The 16,023-nt window shown below is 36.6% G+C and overlaps 1 long non-coding RNA gene across 1 annotated transcript in view; it reads right to left on the bottom strand.

Annotated features, from left to right (window-relative positions):
• LOC103105500 (uncharacterized) overlaps window positions 1-12,259 on the bottom strand; it is a 123,661-nt gene extending 111,402 nt beyond the window's left edge. The window contains exons 1-2 of the long non-coding RNA XR_008913046.1: window positions 12,088-12,259; window positions 6,647-6,934 (exon numbers count right to left, since the gene is read on the bottom strand). This is a non-coding gene — a long non-coding RNA (uncharacterized LOC103105500). The remainder of the gene's footprint in view (window positions 1-6,646; window positions 6,935-12,087) is intronic.
• Between the last annotated feature and the right edge of the window lie 3,764 nt (window positions 12,260-16,023).

A 16,023-nucleotide genomic window follows, 5' to 3' on the forward strand; every position in this document is an offset into this window, starting at 1 on the left:
TCAATTTGGAATGCATTCAAGTAACAATATGTTATCATCCAAAGGCCATCATAACTAAATGTGAAAACATAGCCCAAAGATTGGTCAAAAGGTGATAAATTTTTCAATGACAACTAACTCATACAGATTATTTACTGTGGTATAAGGTAATGTAATTTTTGTTGCTGAGAAAAGTTTCCATGGCAATGAAATCAAAGGTCTTTAAAATACTGATATATATTTCTGTTTATTTAAGCAGATCTGGAAAGGTCTCTACATGGGGACATATTTTTGGTACTTGTCAGTATAAAATAAGTGTGTAAATATAATGTTGGACCTGGAGTAAGGAAGAACAGAACTCAGCTTTGAATTCATCTATTTACTCGCTTTAGGTACCACAGACAAATCTTTGAAACTCATTATCCTTATTTCTTAAAATACCTATAGTACCTACTTTACTGGGGTGTTAGGAAGACTATTCCTGGATCAATTCTATCTCATACTATCTCTACTCTGACAATCTTCTACAACTTCCTTACCACCACAGAATCAGATTCTGTGATTCTGTGATTCTGCTCCCAGTATTGTTAGTGAGCTGTTGCCTCCTCTTGTCTGTCTGTCTCTGTCTGTCTGTCTGTCTGTCTGTCTCACTCTCTCGTAGCTTAATAATTTTTATTAAATCAAAAGTAGTAGTAGTAGTTGTTGTTGTTGTTGTAAAGAGAAAACAAAGTAGGAGAGAATTAGAGAGGTACTTAACCTTTCTAATCTGCACCTGGCATTATGAGCCTCTAGTGATAACCAAGCAAGGGTCCACTTTGCTTCTCCATGCAAACACCAAAGACCCTGACTTCCTCCTGCTCTCAATTTATAAGCTTTTTTTTCTCCACCCACTAACTCTCATATGTCACATCTCAGGAACCAACCATAGTTTCTGAATTTTCCTGCCCCCTTCCCACCCAAGGGGACAGTACCTGTGCATTGTCTCCTGTCTCATTGGTTCTTAACTTCCAGAGACCCATTTATATCAACTTCTTCAGATGAAGTCACTTGAGCAACACTGGGAGAAAAGAAGAAATTTACTTTAAACAGTTCCCCACCCCCATGATTCTATTGGAAGACAAGAGCGTGTTAAAATCTCCTCACTTGAGGTCTTTGGGAGATTAATATGCCTAGCCTCCCCAATGAATCATTTCACATAAACAGCTTCTATAGCTAAAGATTCTCTTTATAGAGGTGTGTAAAATATTGTACTGTACATAGAGGGAATTACAACAATTTGGGGATAAGTAACTCTTTCTTTTTCCATTTGCCCTTAATGTTAGTTTCCCCCATTTGAACATAAGGTTTTTGAGGGTAGAGACTCTCTTGTTTTCTTGTATCTCTATCCTACCATGCCTGGAACATATTAAGCATTTATCACATACTTCATTATCATTCCATTCATTCAAATCATGTCTGTAAAGAGTTTTGTAAACTTTAAAGCACTATTAACTGTTATTATTACTATCAACCTCTCAAAGGCATAATTGCCTTTCTTCATATATCTTCTAGCATGCCGAGTTCTTGGTAATTCAGACAGAACTTTCTCTAACTGTGCAGAATTAGAGAGATTTTACTGCCTGTCACTCAAGTTCTCCACATCATCTCTGAATCTGGATGCTCTTTTAGAAACCAAGTACTAGTTTTTAACCATAAAGCAACAAGAACTTATTTCACCTGCATGTCTTTTCAGGTGCATAAAACTGTACTGATCTCCAGAAGTCATTATACTTCCCTGAATCCTTATAACCCAGAAGAACAGATAAAAGAAAGAAAATCTCCCCTTCCATGAAAAATTAAATTAAATTAAGATGATTCAGCAACCAAGGGGCTTTCTTTATGATTAGAGAAAGTCAGGGAATGAGGAGGTTAAAAGTTTCAGAGATTAAGAACATAAAAAAGAAGAGATTCTGAGGTCGTGGAGTCAAAAGAGACAAAAACCCAAATTGATTGGGCAGAGAGATAAACTTAAAGACTTAAATGATTTTTTTAAAGTAAAAAGAGGCATAATTCTACTACTACCATATCATATCTCCCAGGATCCACCAAAATGGGTATCCAAAGTGAAATCTCATACAATTGAACTCAGTGTAAGGATGAGATAAGTGAAAATGAAGCAAATAGCCTCAATACAAAGATTTCACTTGGAAAAGCAATATACAAAAGGAGAGAATAAAGCCAAACCAAGGTTCAGTGAGGAAGGAGAATAATTAGGGTAGTGAGAAAGACAAGGGTATTGGACAGTGGCATTCTCCAAAAAGTTGGTAATGGGGAAGTTGCAGGTGAGAAGGCAAGAGTCGTCATTTAAAGCAATCGAGATAAAAAATAGCAATAACATCGAAGAAGCCTCAGGACACAAAGGAAAAGAAGTGGCCAATTTTAGAAATAGAGCAGAGGGAAGTGAATCAATAAGTGCTTTCAGGTGACCTCTTTAGGAAGAGGGAAAAGTGTAGCAAATGGATCTTGCTCAGGTTCACTAAAGCCCTATAATCCCAACCGGTCACATTTCTGGCATACAGAATATGCTATGCCATGTATACAGCTTTCTTATTTCATATTGTCAAATCCATTCTAATTCTAATCACCAATGAAGTGATTCTTTGAGAGGAATTAAATAAGACCATGGATGAGATGTCTCTTTAAAACTTAGAAACTATGGAAATGTGAATTATTACTACTTGTGACATTACTAACATTAAACAAAAAATGTCAGGCTGCAACAATAGACTTGACCTGAATAAAATAGTGGTAGCAAGAAGGTCAAATCACAGGGGAAATTTTCACATATACCAAAATGTTCACATCAACACTTTTTGAGGAAGCAAAAAAAGAAGGAAAACAAGAAATCTAATGCATGGCCATGGATTGGAAAATGCCCAAAGTATGCCACATGCATATAGTATGATATAGTTACATGGTAAAAATAAAGAATATGAAAAATCCAGGAAAAGTTGAAGAGTTTTTCTTTTAATTGATATAAAGTGGAAGGGGAAAAGCAAAATCAAGGGTATGATACACTACTAAAAAATGTCAGAATTAAGATGAATGAAATGACCAATGTTAATTCCATACAATTAATGATTGAATCTGTTTCCCACTTCATAAAAGAGAAGCAGTGGACCACAGATGTGGAAGTTTGTATATGCTGTCAAACAGTTAATATGACAGTTTGTTTTGGTTAATTGCTGTTCTTTCTTACAAGGTGGAGTCAGGGTACTGGAAAATGACTGCAATGTGTGTGCATTTGTGTGTGTGTGTGAGAGAGAGAGAGAGAGAGAGAGAGAGACAGACAGACAGACAGACAGACAGACAGACAGACAAACAGACAGAGACAGAGACAAAGAGAGAGACAGAGACAGAGACAGAGAGAAAGACAGAGAGACAGAGAGTAAGAAAGAGACAGAGAGGGAGAGACAGAGACAGAGAGAGACAGAGAAGGAGGGAAGAAGGGTGAGAGAAAAGAATATACACACAGAAAGAATATATAAGTAAAATTGGACAAACCCTCATACTGTAATCTTGTTACAGATAAACTGTGCACAGCACAGAAGGCAAAACAAGCAAGGTGGAAAGTAAGCAAAGTATTGAAACTACTTGCACTGGAAACTAGAAACCTATTATTTAATTTGAAAACTAAAAGCATTTGAAAAAAATGGAATATCTTCATCTATTCAGTTTTCTGTTACTTAGCTTTAAGTTTCTGTTCTATTCCACCAAGGCTTAATGCAATAATTACACTAACATTTGCTGACTTATCTGGTACAAAGGCTGTGAATACTTACTGTGTTAGGTGGTAACTTAAGATTTTGGATTGAACTCTATAAGGGAAAAAGAAAATATCAAAATTCTTTGTCATAGTCCATCTAGTTTCTTCTCGTGCTCTTCTAACTCAGAAAGATATTCCATATTTAATTTCTACCCACAGTACTGACTCCAGCCTAACACTAACTCTAGAGATTGCTAGAAGTTGTTTGATTCAGGATCTGTCTTGATGACTCCCCCACCATCCACTTGTTATAAAGGTCCTTAAACCCAGTTCTCCTGCCTTGTATCCTAGTCTTCAAACATCTGTTCTCTGAGACTAATTGTCTCATTTCCCCAAGTTTGCGTCCCTGATGTCAATTGCTTACTTGCTTGCACCTGAGTTACCAGTTTTGCAGTGAATAGAGTGGTGAGCCTAAAAGCCATGTTGGAAAACCTATGGCACATGCTGAAGAGGGCTGCTCCCCTTCCTCTCTCCACTTGGACCTGAGGACATTTCTCACATGACCTGCCCCTCTGTCTGGGGTAAGGCAGGAGACTCACATGTGGCATGAGGGTTACAGTTTGGGCACTTGGTCTCTAAAAGGTACATCATTATTGGCCTAGAGTATCTACCCTTGGACATTCACTGGCTGTTTGACCTTGTGCAAACACTTAGTCTGTGTTTGATTCCATTTTCTTGACTCGAAGATGGGGCTCATAATAGAAATTGCCTTGCTGGATTCTTGTGAGGATCACATGAGATAATTACTGTGAAAAAAATGCTCAGCTTGATGACTGGCACATGGTAGGCACTACTGAGTATTTATTCCCTTCCTACCTACCCTTTTCCCCAGCCTGGATTGAAACTGCAGTTAGAGATATCCTATCTAAGTCAGGGCAGTAGTCTCACTATACTGTGTCCTAATCATACTCTACCTAAAGTACTGTTTTCAATTCTGAGAGCTATATTTTTAGGAAAGAAGTATAATTTGGAGAGCATCTAGAAGAGGGTGAATATGATGATGAATGGGGCTCAAAATAATGCCATAGAATAAATATCTAGGCATTGCCTTGTTTAGATGTGAGATTCCCCATCCCAAGAATTCTTAACCAGGAGTCTATGGCCACCTAAGGGATTCAAGGGTGTTTCCTCTTGTTGGCTGGTTGTTGTCCTTTGTACTGTTAGAGGACCAAAATGACATCACAGGTGGTATCTTTCAACTAGAACATAAATTGAATATAAGTGCACAAAGTTGAAGGCCATACTTTCTCTTCTAAAGTCATCAGAATTCAGTGGCAAAACAAAAGTTAAGATGATTTGTTGGGGGCAGCTGGGTGGCTCAGTGGATTGAGAGCCAGGCCTAGAGATGGGATTATAGTAAACCAATTCATTGCTTTATTTAACATGAAGAGAGAACAAGAAGATTATCCGCACTCCAGGGTATCAAATAATGTTTGAAAGGTTTTAATGGGCTCTATTTTCTTTATCAATTTTGGACACTCAAACAGTTTTTAAACCCAATTAGAATATCGACTCATCTATCTGATCCTAGTTGAAGTGTGATTTTTTTCAGCCCATAAAATAAATATAATCATGGTATGATATAGAGTTAAGAGTATTGAGCAAGGAGTTAGGCTATCTGGGTTCTACTCTATGTTCTGTCATTTTCTAGCTGTGTGATTTAGGGCAAGTCACTGAACCTCTCTGCATTTTCCTATATTTATCTTTAAAATTAAGGGGTTCAACTAGATCATGATCAAGACTCTTTTCCTAGCTAAAGCTCTGTATTCTATACCTATAATGTAAATCTCAGCAGAGAGCTATTGCTCAGGGAAAGACACTTGTATTATATCCAAAAAGAATGCCTAGAATTTAGGGTTTGGGGTAAGTTTTGACCAGACAATTTTGGCTAGAAATGTACCTTGTAGATTGATAATCAAGTCCTGATGTAGATGAAAACTGTGCAAAACTTGAATAGCAAGTAATGGAAAAAAGGAATCACAGCAGCCTATGGTCATCTGGAAGAGTGTTCAGGGAACTGGGAAAATGACATCACAGACACATTTTCTTCTAGGAGAAAGCTATGAAGGCAAATCCTTACTAGTTCATTTCCTCTACAGCCTAATACTTCATTTCTTTTTTCTATCTCTTTTTTTACTGTTCTTATCTTTTTTCCTCTACAATTTCTGAGGTAGAATTGGGTACTAGCTTGGCTTCCATTAATATCACTAACCTTTAAGAGAATTAATGTCTTCCAGTTAGCAAGTTGTTCAGTCAGTTTGTTCAACTCTTTGTGATCCCCATTAGGATTTTCTTGGCAAAGATACTTGAGTAGTTAGCTATTTCCTTTTCTAGTTCATTTTTATAGAAGAGAAAACTGAGACAAACAGGGTTGAGTGACTTGCCCAGCATTATACAATAGTGTCTAAGACCATATTGAATGATCAAGCTTCTGCCTGAAGAAGAGACATGGGAATGTAACTTCTTTCTTGGAAAGGAATGTAGAACACCACATTTAATTAATGTGTTCATTCTTTTTGCCACAGTTTTTTTTTGTTTTTATTTATTATGTGATGGTTCAGGGGAGGGATCTATTGGGAAATTAAGGTGATATAAAAATAAAAGATACCAATAAAAATTAACAAATTCAAATGAATTTTAAATATAGTGTGGAGAATTATTCATGCTTAATCAGTACTAAAAGCTCAATCTTTTGACTTGTTTATTCACAAAAGTGTGAAAAACTTCTTTCAGAAGAACAAGTTTGCTCCAAAACATTTCCACAAATGAGAAGGCACTCTCATTAAATACCTTTCCAATTGTTTTTCTTTAAGAGAAACACAGTTGTCAGTGGAGTAAAAGAAAACCCCTATTTTCACTCACCATTTCTGCTGTTTGATTCTGGAATTTCATAAGTGTGCAGATCTCCCAATGTGGAATCTTCTTTCACCAATGCAGATCAACAACTCATTTGGGATTTAGGGTCTTGCATAGTTTCCTTGGCAGTAAAGAGTTTAAATAACTTATCAATCATCACACAGCTAGTATGCATCAAATGCTCTCTGCACAAGCTTCCTCTCAGCACCAGAATTCACCAAATAAATTTCACATCAACCAGTTTCTAGTAGCTCTTCATATCCATCTGTAGGATAGTTCTACTTTCTGAGCAATCTGTGAAGGCAAAAAGCAGAAGAAAACTGAGCTCAGCCTCTGATTCCAGAGTACCAGATATATGTTCAGAATGCAATTATGTCAGCTGCTGATGCCTAGCCAGAGCCAAAGGAGGTATTTGAGACCACATGTCCTGGAGAAAAGAAGATGTTCTTTGTCACCCTTTATTTGCATCATGTTGAACACTTGTCAGCTCCTCTGGAAGTTATGCTTTTTCCTCCTTAATTTTCATTCTCTCTTTCTCCTCCTCATGTCTGCAGCCAAAGTCAAGTCAATCTGACCTTGGAAGAGTCGGTAGCCAGCTGCAGCAATCTCCTTAGGAAGCAGCGGATCACAGAATGGTAGGTATGGTCACACCATGTCTAGCTGACAAGCTTCATTCAATCATTCCTGGTGGTGAGAAGATGTACCTGTTGCTAACATTAATACAGCGAGTAGATAGGCTAGGGGCAGTCTCTTAAAATGTGCTCATTCTACTTTCTTATTTCCATCAAGCAGTAGATTTAAGGCCACCACACATTCTGGACAAATTATTATAAAGTAAGAGGCAATATGATATGGTGGATAGAATCCAGAGTCCACCAAGGATTCTTAAGAATTCCAATCTTGCTTCAAATACTTACTAGCTGCATATCCCTGAACAAATAGTTGAGCCACTGTCTGCCTCATTTTTCTCAGCTGAAAATTGGGGATAACAATAGCTTTTCTCTACCAGGGTTTATTAGAATTAAATGGAATATATATACACACATAAATATATACATATATATCAAGTTCATAATGTTGCTTATAATCACATGGATGTTCATTTAGTGTCTATATTTAAACACTTTAAAGTTTTCCTCCTACTAGTAGAAGGTGAAAGATAGTATGGGATACTGGATAGTGGGATACACTTAAAGTCAAGAAGATTCAGATTCAAATTTTGACTCTGATGCCTGACATCTATATGACCATTAGTGAGTTATTTAAATTCTTTGCTGTGCAGGAAAATATCCCAAACTTTTAAATGCCAAATGAGTTCTTTATCTGCATTGGGGAGGAAGTTCCCACATTGGAGGTTCTGAAGGAATCCCAGATCCCAATCCTATAGCTAAAGCCCCTCCTCAAAAAAATTTTTTTTAATTTCACAATTTGATGAGGCCTATTTTACTAAGAAAATGGAGATCCCTCATCTTCCATATTCTACACTTCATATTTCTATATCTTTTTTACATTCGTCTCTGAGGAACAGATGGCACTTCTCCTTGCCAAGAACTCCTAATTTATTCTCCCAATCACAATCCTTACAATATCCTTGTGGAGCTCATGCCATATATAATTCTTTCCCTCTTATCTTTTCCTCTCCCCATCTCTTGACTGCTCCTCATTGCCAATAAACATTTTGAGGTATCCTTTTGTTATTATTGTTTGGTCATTTTTAGTCATGCCCAACTCTTCATGACCCCAACTTTTTAACATTTATCTCTGTACATTAGCACAGGTTATGCCCTGGATTTGAAATGCACTTCTCTATTTCCATTTCTCCTCCTTCAAGGCTCACTTCAGCCATTGCCTTCTTGAAACTTACCAGTAGTTAATGTTTTCTTCCTTCTCAGATAACTACTATATTCACTTTTTTCTGTTTTTTGATCCAGGTCTGTGTTTGCATCATCATAGGGAACTCTTGATATCAATGCAAAATAGCAACAGTTCTGCGATCCTAGAGAGAGCTATTTGGAACACGGAAGGGTTTAAGTAATTTATCCAGGGTCACACAGTCAGTATATGATCAGAAGGAATATTAGACCTGAGGTTACCCTGGTTCAGAACCTGGTACTCTGTGGTACCTCTATTTACTTAACTCTGTACATGCTATGCCTCTCCGGTAAAATATAAGTTTCTTGTGGGCAAGAAATCTTTCATTTCATCATTTGGTTTATCACCATACAGATCTTCGGTTGGATCTTAAGACAAATGGTATATTAACACAAAAAGATATTCAGAAAGTTTATTGATATTAGCAGCAGCTTAGTGAGGTTGAAGAGGAGCCAGAAACGAAATCAAACACAAGCACCCAAGTTTCTTGTGCCTTCAAGCTGTGAAAATAGAATTATCTTCCTTTTATCTTTTAATGTAATTAATTAGCAACCTTTCATTTCACTAATCAGAAACCTGGAGGTCCTTTACCATTGAGATGTGCAAGGATAGACCAGCCCAAAGTGAAAGGAAGTAGAAACCAAAGAGACAAGAAATAGATCCCACAAGCACTGACCCCCTGGACAGTACCAGACACATTAAGAAACTACCATTGGTTCCTGATATGTGACATGGGATGTGAGAGAGCTAATGCGTGGAGAAAAATGTTTATTGGGTGAGACTCAACATGTAGTGGGGAATTCACATTCACATTCAGCACTCTGGAGGCACTGGGTTTGGGGCTCAGATGCTGACTGAAGGAGCTCTCTCTTGGGGTGATGAGACTCTTTTTGAAGGGACTACTGCGACTTCTGACTGAAGATTAGAACCTGAGGGAGCTTTCATCAGTGATGAGCTGGATTGGCAATTATAGGGTATTTAGCTAGGCAATATTTTCTACCTCCTTCCTACATTTCCTTCTATTACTATATCTCTATTTTAATTAAACTAAATTGTTAAAAGCTACTAAAGGCCTCATAATTAAATAATTAATTATTATAAGCAGTGAGCAAAGCATTAGGTGTTAGACAGATTTGCACCATTCCTTTGCTGATGGATTTAACTTATTTGGTCATGTCTAATAATGTTCTTGTAACATTCAAATTAGTTTTGAATCAATCAGCACAGGATCAATTAGTACAAGATAGATTTCAATTCAATGAGCATTTATTAAGCAATTCCACCTTAATCTAGCTATCATGGTAGGCACTGGAAACCCAAAGACAAAACAGTTTCCCCTCAAGAAGATTATATTCTACTAGGAGGATATATATACAAAAGTAAGTACAAGATATGTTTAAAATAAATGGAACGCAATTGAGGGGAGCTAATAACTGGGAGAACCTGGAAAAAGCGTCCTGTAGGAGGCAGCACTTGAGTTGAACCTTAAAGGGAGTTAGAGGTACCAAGAGGTGGAAAGGAAGAAGGAAAATTTCCACTGCATAGAGAACATACTATGTGAAGATACGGGGATGGGAGATGGGTTATCATGAGCAAGGAACAACAAATAGGTGGTCAGCTTGCAGGGAATAGAAAGTGTGAAAGGAAGTAATATGTAACTAACCTGAAAAGACAGGCTTTGGAGCCATGTTTCAAAAGGCTATAAAGAAGTCCCTGATGTTCCCCCTCTCCCTGCCACCTCTGGCTGGGCTGCATCCTAAATTAGGACATATTGCATTAACAATTTGGGTAGCTAGATGTCACCAGCTTTCAAATCAGTAAGACTCATCTCCTGAGTTCAAATCTGTCCTCAGACACTTCCTAGCTGAGTGATCCTGGGCAAACACAAAAAGATATTAACCCTATTTGCCTCAATTTTCTTCATCTATCAAATGAGCTGGAGAAGGAAATGGAAAATCACATCATTATCTTTGCCAAGAAAACTCTAAATAGGGTCACCAAAATGACTGAACAATAATGATGATATAGTCCCAGTCATCAACTAGATTTGTTAATAATAAGGGACCACCCATTTTTTCACTCACTTGTGATGATGATGGGAGTATCTTCAAAGTGCTTGAAGGGAATCTTTAAAAACTTACCTGTTTGATAGACTCAAAACAAGAGGAAGAATAAGACGTATTTTTAGACAAAGTCAATAAAAGAATTTGTTTTGCCTGATGATGTTTATTTGTTATAAGGACTATGTTATTTTTCTTTCAACTAGTTCAGGTTGAACTTATATACTTAAAAAGAAAAGCAAGTTGTAACATATGTAATTTCTATGTATTCTATCATGCCTATTTTTGGTGTTTAAGTTCAGAATAAAAATAAATTTAAAAATAAGTATTACTACTACTACTGCTATTATAAAAATGATAAAATAAAATAAAATAAAAAATCACCTGTTAAGTTTTTCTCTAACTCATGCCTCAGATACTCTTTTTTCCTCAACTCCAGCTTTTGACTTCTTCCTTCAAGAAAGACACAACTCAAATCCTCCCTTCTACAGGAGGACTTTCCCTCTTCTCTTCCTGTTGGTTTGACTCGGTGACTTAATTATTTGTTGTCCCCCACCCCCTTTTTAGATGTGATATCCTTGAGGATGGGGGCCTTATTTTTGCCTTGCCTTTCTTTATATCCAAGTATTTTGTACAGTGACTGGCACAATAAGCACCCAACAAATGCTCATTGACTGAGTGGTCAACTAGTCAGTCTTGGCCCCTCCTAGGCAGTTCTATGTTGAGGGCACTCAAAACAGTATATGACATACCACACTTTTGGAATAAGCATAATGTTATCATCATAATTATTTTTAATATCAAATATCAAGGGTCAACATAAAAGCATAATGGAGTCAGCAAGACCTGAGTTTAAATCCCTCCTCAGACACTACTATGTGGTCTTAGGAAAGTCACTTTAACCTCTGTCTCAGTTTGCTCAACTGTAAAATGGGATAATAATAGTATCTATTACCATTCAGGTTAATTGTGAGGATTAAATGAAGATATTTGTAACATGTTTTGCACAGTGCCTGGCATATGTTAGTTATTTAATAAATGCTTTTTAAAAAAAGAAACCTATGAAAGGAAATAAAAATTCAATATCATTTCTATCCACCAGTCATAAAAATGTATACCAACTGAGATATATTTTAAGTGTCCTAGTCTAGGAGTAGCCCACTTTATAAAACTGCAGCCTTTTCAATTTATAGCAAATCAAAATCTAAGATTTAGGATGATGAAACAGAGAACTAAAATGAAACTTCACAGCCAAACATAAACCACATTTTTTCAGAAACCTGAAAAGTGGAGACTAAACATTAATGGATCCTTATGCAATTTAGAAAGGTATCTTGTGAGCACAGAAGGAATGGTGGACCTGACTAAGAGAGAAACACGGGGTTTACATGAGCAACCAATGGGGAGGGGTGGCAATTTCTGAATCCAAATAGCACAAATTTATTTTCATTTGTTAAAGGGTTCAATCTTGAAATCAATATGAAAACATCATAATTCAAATGTTTTAATACCCACATAAATAGGTTGAATGGGTAGCCCATAAATAGAGTCCATGGAAAGATTCTCCAGAATGTATCCAGTTGGCTTCAAACTCTGTCTTGGTATCCACAATGACCTCACAAATGTCTAGAAATGTGGTGGCTGCATTAACAGCAATTATCTTCTCCAAAACTGCATTCTGAGATCTTTCAGTCTGAACAGATCAAAAAAGAATGATAATTTTTTACAGTTCTCTCTTGTTGTTTTAAACTTCAATTTCTATACAAATCTTGAACAATTTAATTCACTAGAAAAGTGACACTCCCTCAATGGAGACAGAGAAGTTCTCATCTCTTAATAATCTCCACCACTCTCAGTTCTCATAGGTGTTAGAATGACCCATGACCAAAGAGATGGCAACCTGAAGGGAATTAATGTATCATCTTTGTTATTTTCCTTCTTTTCTTCTCTGGCTGTATCCTCCAAATCCCCATTCCATCTAGAATGTTCTAAATCCTCACTTCAACACCACATAGTTCTTCTCTAGGTTCTTTGATGGTTCACCTTATACCCAAGGCCTTTCCTAACCATGTCCTACCTCTGAGTTGTGCTTACCCCCCAACAAAAAATTATTTTGAATTTACTTTATATTTTGTATATATTATATATATGTATATATATATACTTTGTGTACTAATCTTATTTATAAATATATATTTACTACTATATTTTTATTAAAGCATTCTATTTATATATCTTTTCTACAATAAAATTTAACTTATTAGGGGCAAGAATTTTTTGTCCAAGGTATAATGCCTTGCCCTTAATAAAAGTTTTTTAAATTTAATTTCTAACACAATAAATCCATATTTTTTGATGAATCCATTCTTCTCAGACAGATATTCATTCCTTTGTACCTTCCTAGCTTGTGTTTTCATCATATTAAATATTCATATCAAACAAAAAGCTCCCACATTTTTCAGTGATCATATAGACATTTTTAAACTTTATTTTAAGATAAATAAAAAGATTTTAAGCATTGGAATTATTGCTGAATTTCAAAGAATTTCAGTATTTGTATACTAAAGGATTTCATCCTATGAAGGAGACTTTTAAATTATTTGTTGAAGTAAAATCAATAACTGCCTACTGTGTGAACAACAAAAGGCATGCCATATTATCTTGGTATTCTCAAATATAGCCAGTCTTCTCAATAAACCTCAATAGAAACTTTCACAATGAATAAGAACTGGGTCTTTTGAAGAGCATTTGTCCTTCGTGCCATTTGCCAATGAAATGGACATTGTTACTTTAGAGATAAGTTAGTACCTCTGGGGCTAGAAAATGATCTCTTTTCAATATGATAGACATTCTTGACATGGCAACTTGCTCTTGCCTACACTACAAAACTTTAAAGAATTATATGAACATCAACTAATTTCACACACTGATATTTACTCAGTTACTCTTCCTCTGATTTTTACTTCTTCAAGCTTTTTACTCTTTAAGGCTATTTTACATTTTTGTAAATTGCTCCTTTTATTCTTCCTTATTATTTTTTAAAAAAATTAGAACCTTCCCTTACATTCTTATTTTCTAATCTTTTTAAATCTTTTGGCATATCTTCCATCATTTGTATGGCAGTCTCCCCTAGCAATTCCACAATAATGTTGTTCTTTGGCTCTTTTATAATGGAGAATTTCCTTAGGGCAGGGAATTTTTCATTGACTTGTTCTTTATATTCCCCTTTCTTACTATTTCTATGGATAATGTTTTTCTTTTTAAAGAATATTTCAAAAGAAGATGACCATTGGTTTAAGAAGAGACTTCAAGACTTTCTTACTTTTATGCAATTAAATTAAGTGGATGATGATCTTAACTATAAGGTGCATGGCACAAGGTATTCCACCCTTCACTCTAGGTGACTCAGCCCAGGTTCAAATACAATATGGACATTATCCAATCCTGTTTTAGACAAGAAGCTTGGCTTGAGCCAAAAGTGTAATTGTTATATGTCATTCAAGAAGTTGAACCTATTCCTAGGTCTCATACAATTAATGAGTAGACTTTATAAAGTATCGAATTTAAATGTAGTATAAGATGTTTCCATCAATGGAGTTATCCAAGTGTGTTGATTTAGAATCTTGAACCCTAGAGACTACTTTTCCCACAATCCCCTTTTCTTTTTCCTGTTTGTGCATCTCCATATGTGGAGGAAGTTTTGAGTTTCTTTATCCACCCACAGGGGGTTCTCTCTGGTTCCATGGTGGAAGAGGGAGGTGGAAGAGGCTTTTGGGTTTTTGCTAGCCTTACTTCCTTATACTTCAAGATAAATATTTAATAAATATTATTAAATATAATACTTGGAATACTGGATATTAATTTTAATCTTTACATTTTTGGCAGACTATAAAGGGATTCTAGAAATTGGCTTTTCTCTTTTCCTTTCCTTTAAATCCAGCAGCTCAGTTATAGCTGAGCAACCATGGAGGTTTAAAAAAATTGCTACTGGTTTGCAACCAAAGCTGCTTTTCTACTGGTAGTTTTCAAACCCCCTCCCCAGCCACCCAGCTGTGGCTCATTCCTCTAGCTCTCCTTCTGCCTTCCAAGCCTCTGGCAGCTGCTAGTATTTGAGTATTTTTACAACCCAGCTGCCCTGCTGTGCCAAGCTGCCTTAATTTAGGGGACTTGGTGGAGAAGCCACTCCCCATCCATGGCCTGGAGAGCAGCCCAATCAGCCATATTGACCATTCCTGCCCACAGCTTGGCTAAACCCCTACTAAGAGGCAGGCTCCCCAACTACCTCAGCCATAGCACCCTGGGCTCACCTTGGTGCTGAAGCCTAGTCACACCTGGCTTGGCCTCTCCTATGTACAGCCCAAAGCTGCTATTGGGTTTTTTTTTCTTAGCCAAAGCTACGTCCAGCCTGGCCCCCACCCCAGTGTTGCTGCTGCTTCTGCCACTTCTGCTGCCACTTCTGCTGCCCTGATATCCATTCCAGCTGGTGAGTATAAGCTACCCTTTCCCCAGTCAGCTCGAAGGGAAGCCCTTTTCCCAGCTGGACAGCTGGTTGCCCACCTAGGCTCCACCAGGCTCTTTTTTTTAACAACCCCTAACCATGCCCCTAACCCCTCCCAGTTGTAGTGCTGCCTCTTGGCCACTAGAGGTCGATATTGAGCACTGATTTTTTTTTCTTCTTCCTTCTTTTTTCTTTCGCCTTTTATTTTTTCCCTTTTCCTCCTTAGCTACAGTAGTTGTTTGCTGCCACTAGATGGCAGCAATAAATAAATAAATAAATAAATAAATGAATAAATGAATAAATGAATAAATAAATGGGGTTTTTATTTTAAAAATGTTTCCCCTTTTTAAAAAAAATTAAAATCCAATAAAATTATAAAAAAAGTAAATAAGCTAAATATACTCACTTTCTACCCCACCCCTTATAGTAATACAATTGAAAAATAAATTAATAAAAAATAAATATACATTTTTCCTTTTTTGATCTAAATGCTACTATGCATGAAAGCCTTTTGCTTTTTGCCCAATTAGAAGCATATAAAATTCCAAATTCTTTCCTCCTCCTTGTAATCCTAGAACATTTTCTTTTTCTGATCTTTATTCTTAAGACAAAAGATGCCTCTATACGCGAGATTAAAGCAGAAATGCAGGCCAACAGGAAAATTCAATCAAAAAATTTCAAACACTTACATGATCTAATGAAAAATACTGATCCCACCCAAAAGAAGTCTGAATTTTGCAAAACTGCTCCTGAACCACAAATAAAGGACAAACATTTTTCTCCCAAAATGGAGATGAGACACCCCTTTCATATACATCAGGTGCAGACCCTTCTCTCTCTTACTCTGCAACATCTCTCTCATGCTCTGCAACTCCTGGCTGATTTTACCTCCCCTGATCTTTCTTCTAACTGCCCATCCTCTCCTGCCCTTTCTCCCACCTCACAACCAGCCC

The sequence above is a fragment of the Monodelphis domestica genome, chromosome 1 (genome assembly GCF_027887165.1).
Source record: "Monodelphis domestica isolate mMonDom1 chromosome 1, mMonDom1.pri, whole genome shotgun sequence".
In the NCBI taxonomy this organism is placed as follows: domain Eukaryota; kingdom Metazoa; phylum Chordata; class Mammalia; order Didelphimorphia; family Didelphidae; genus Monodelphis; species Monodelphis domestica.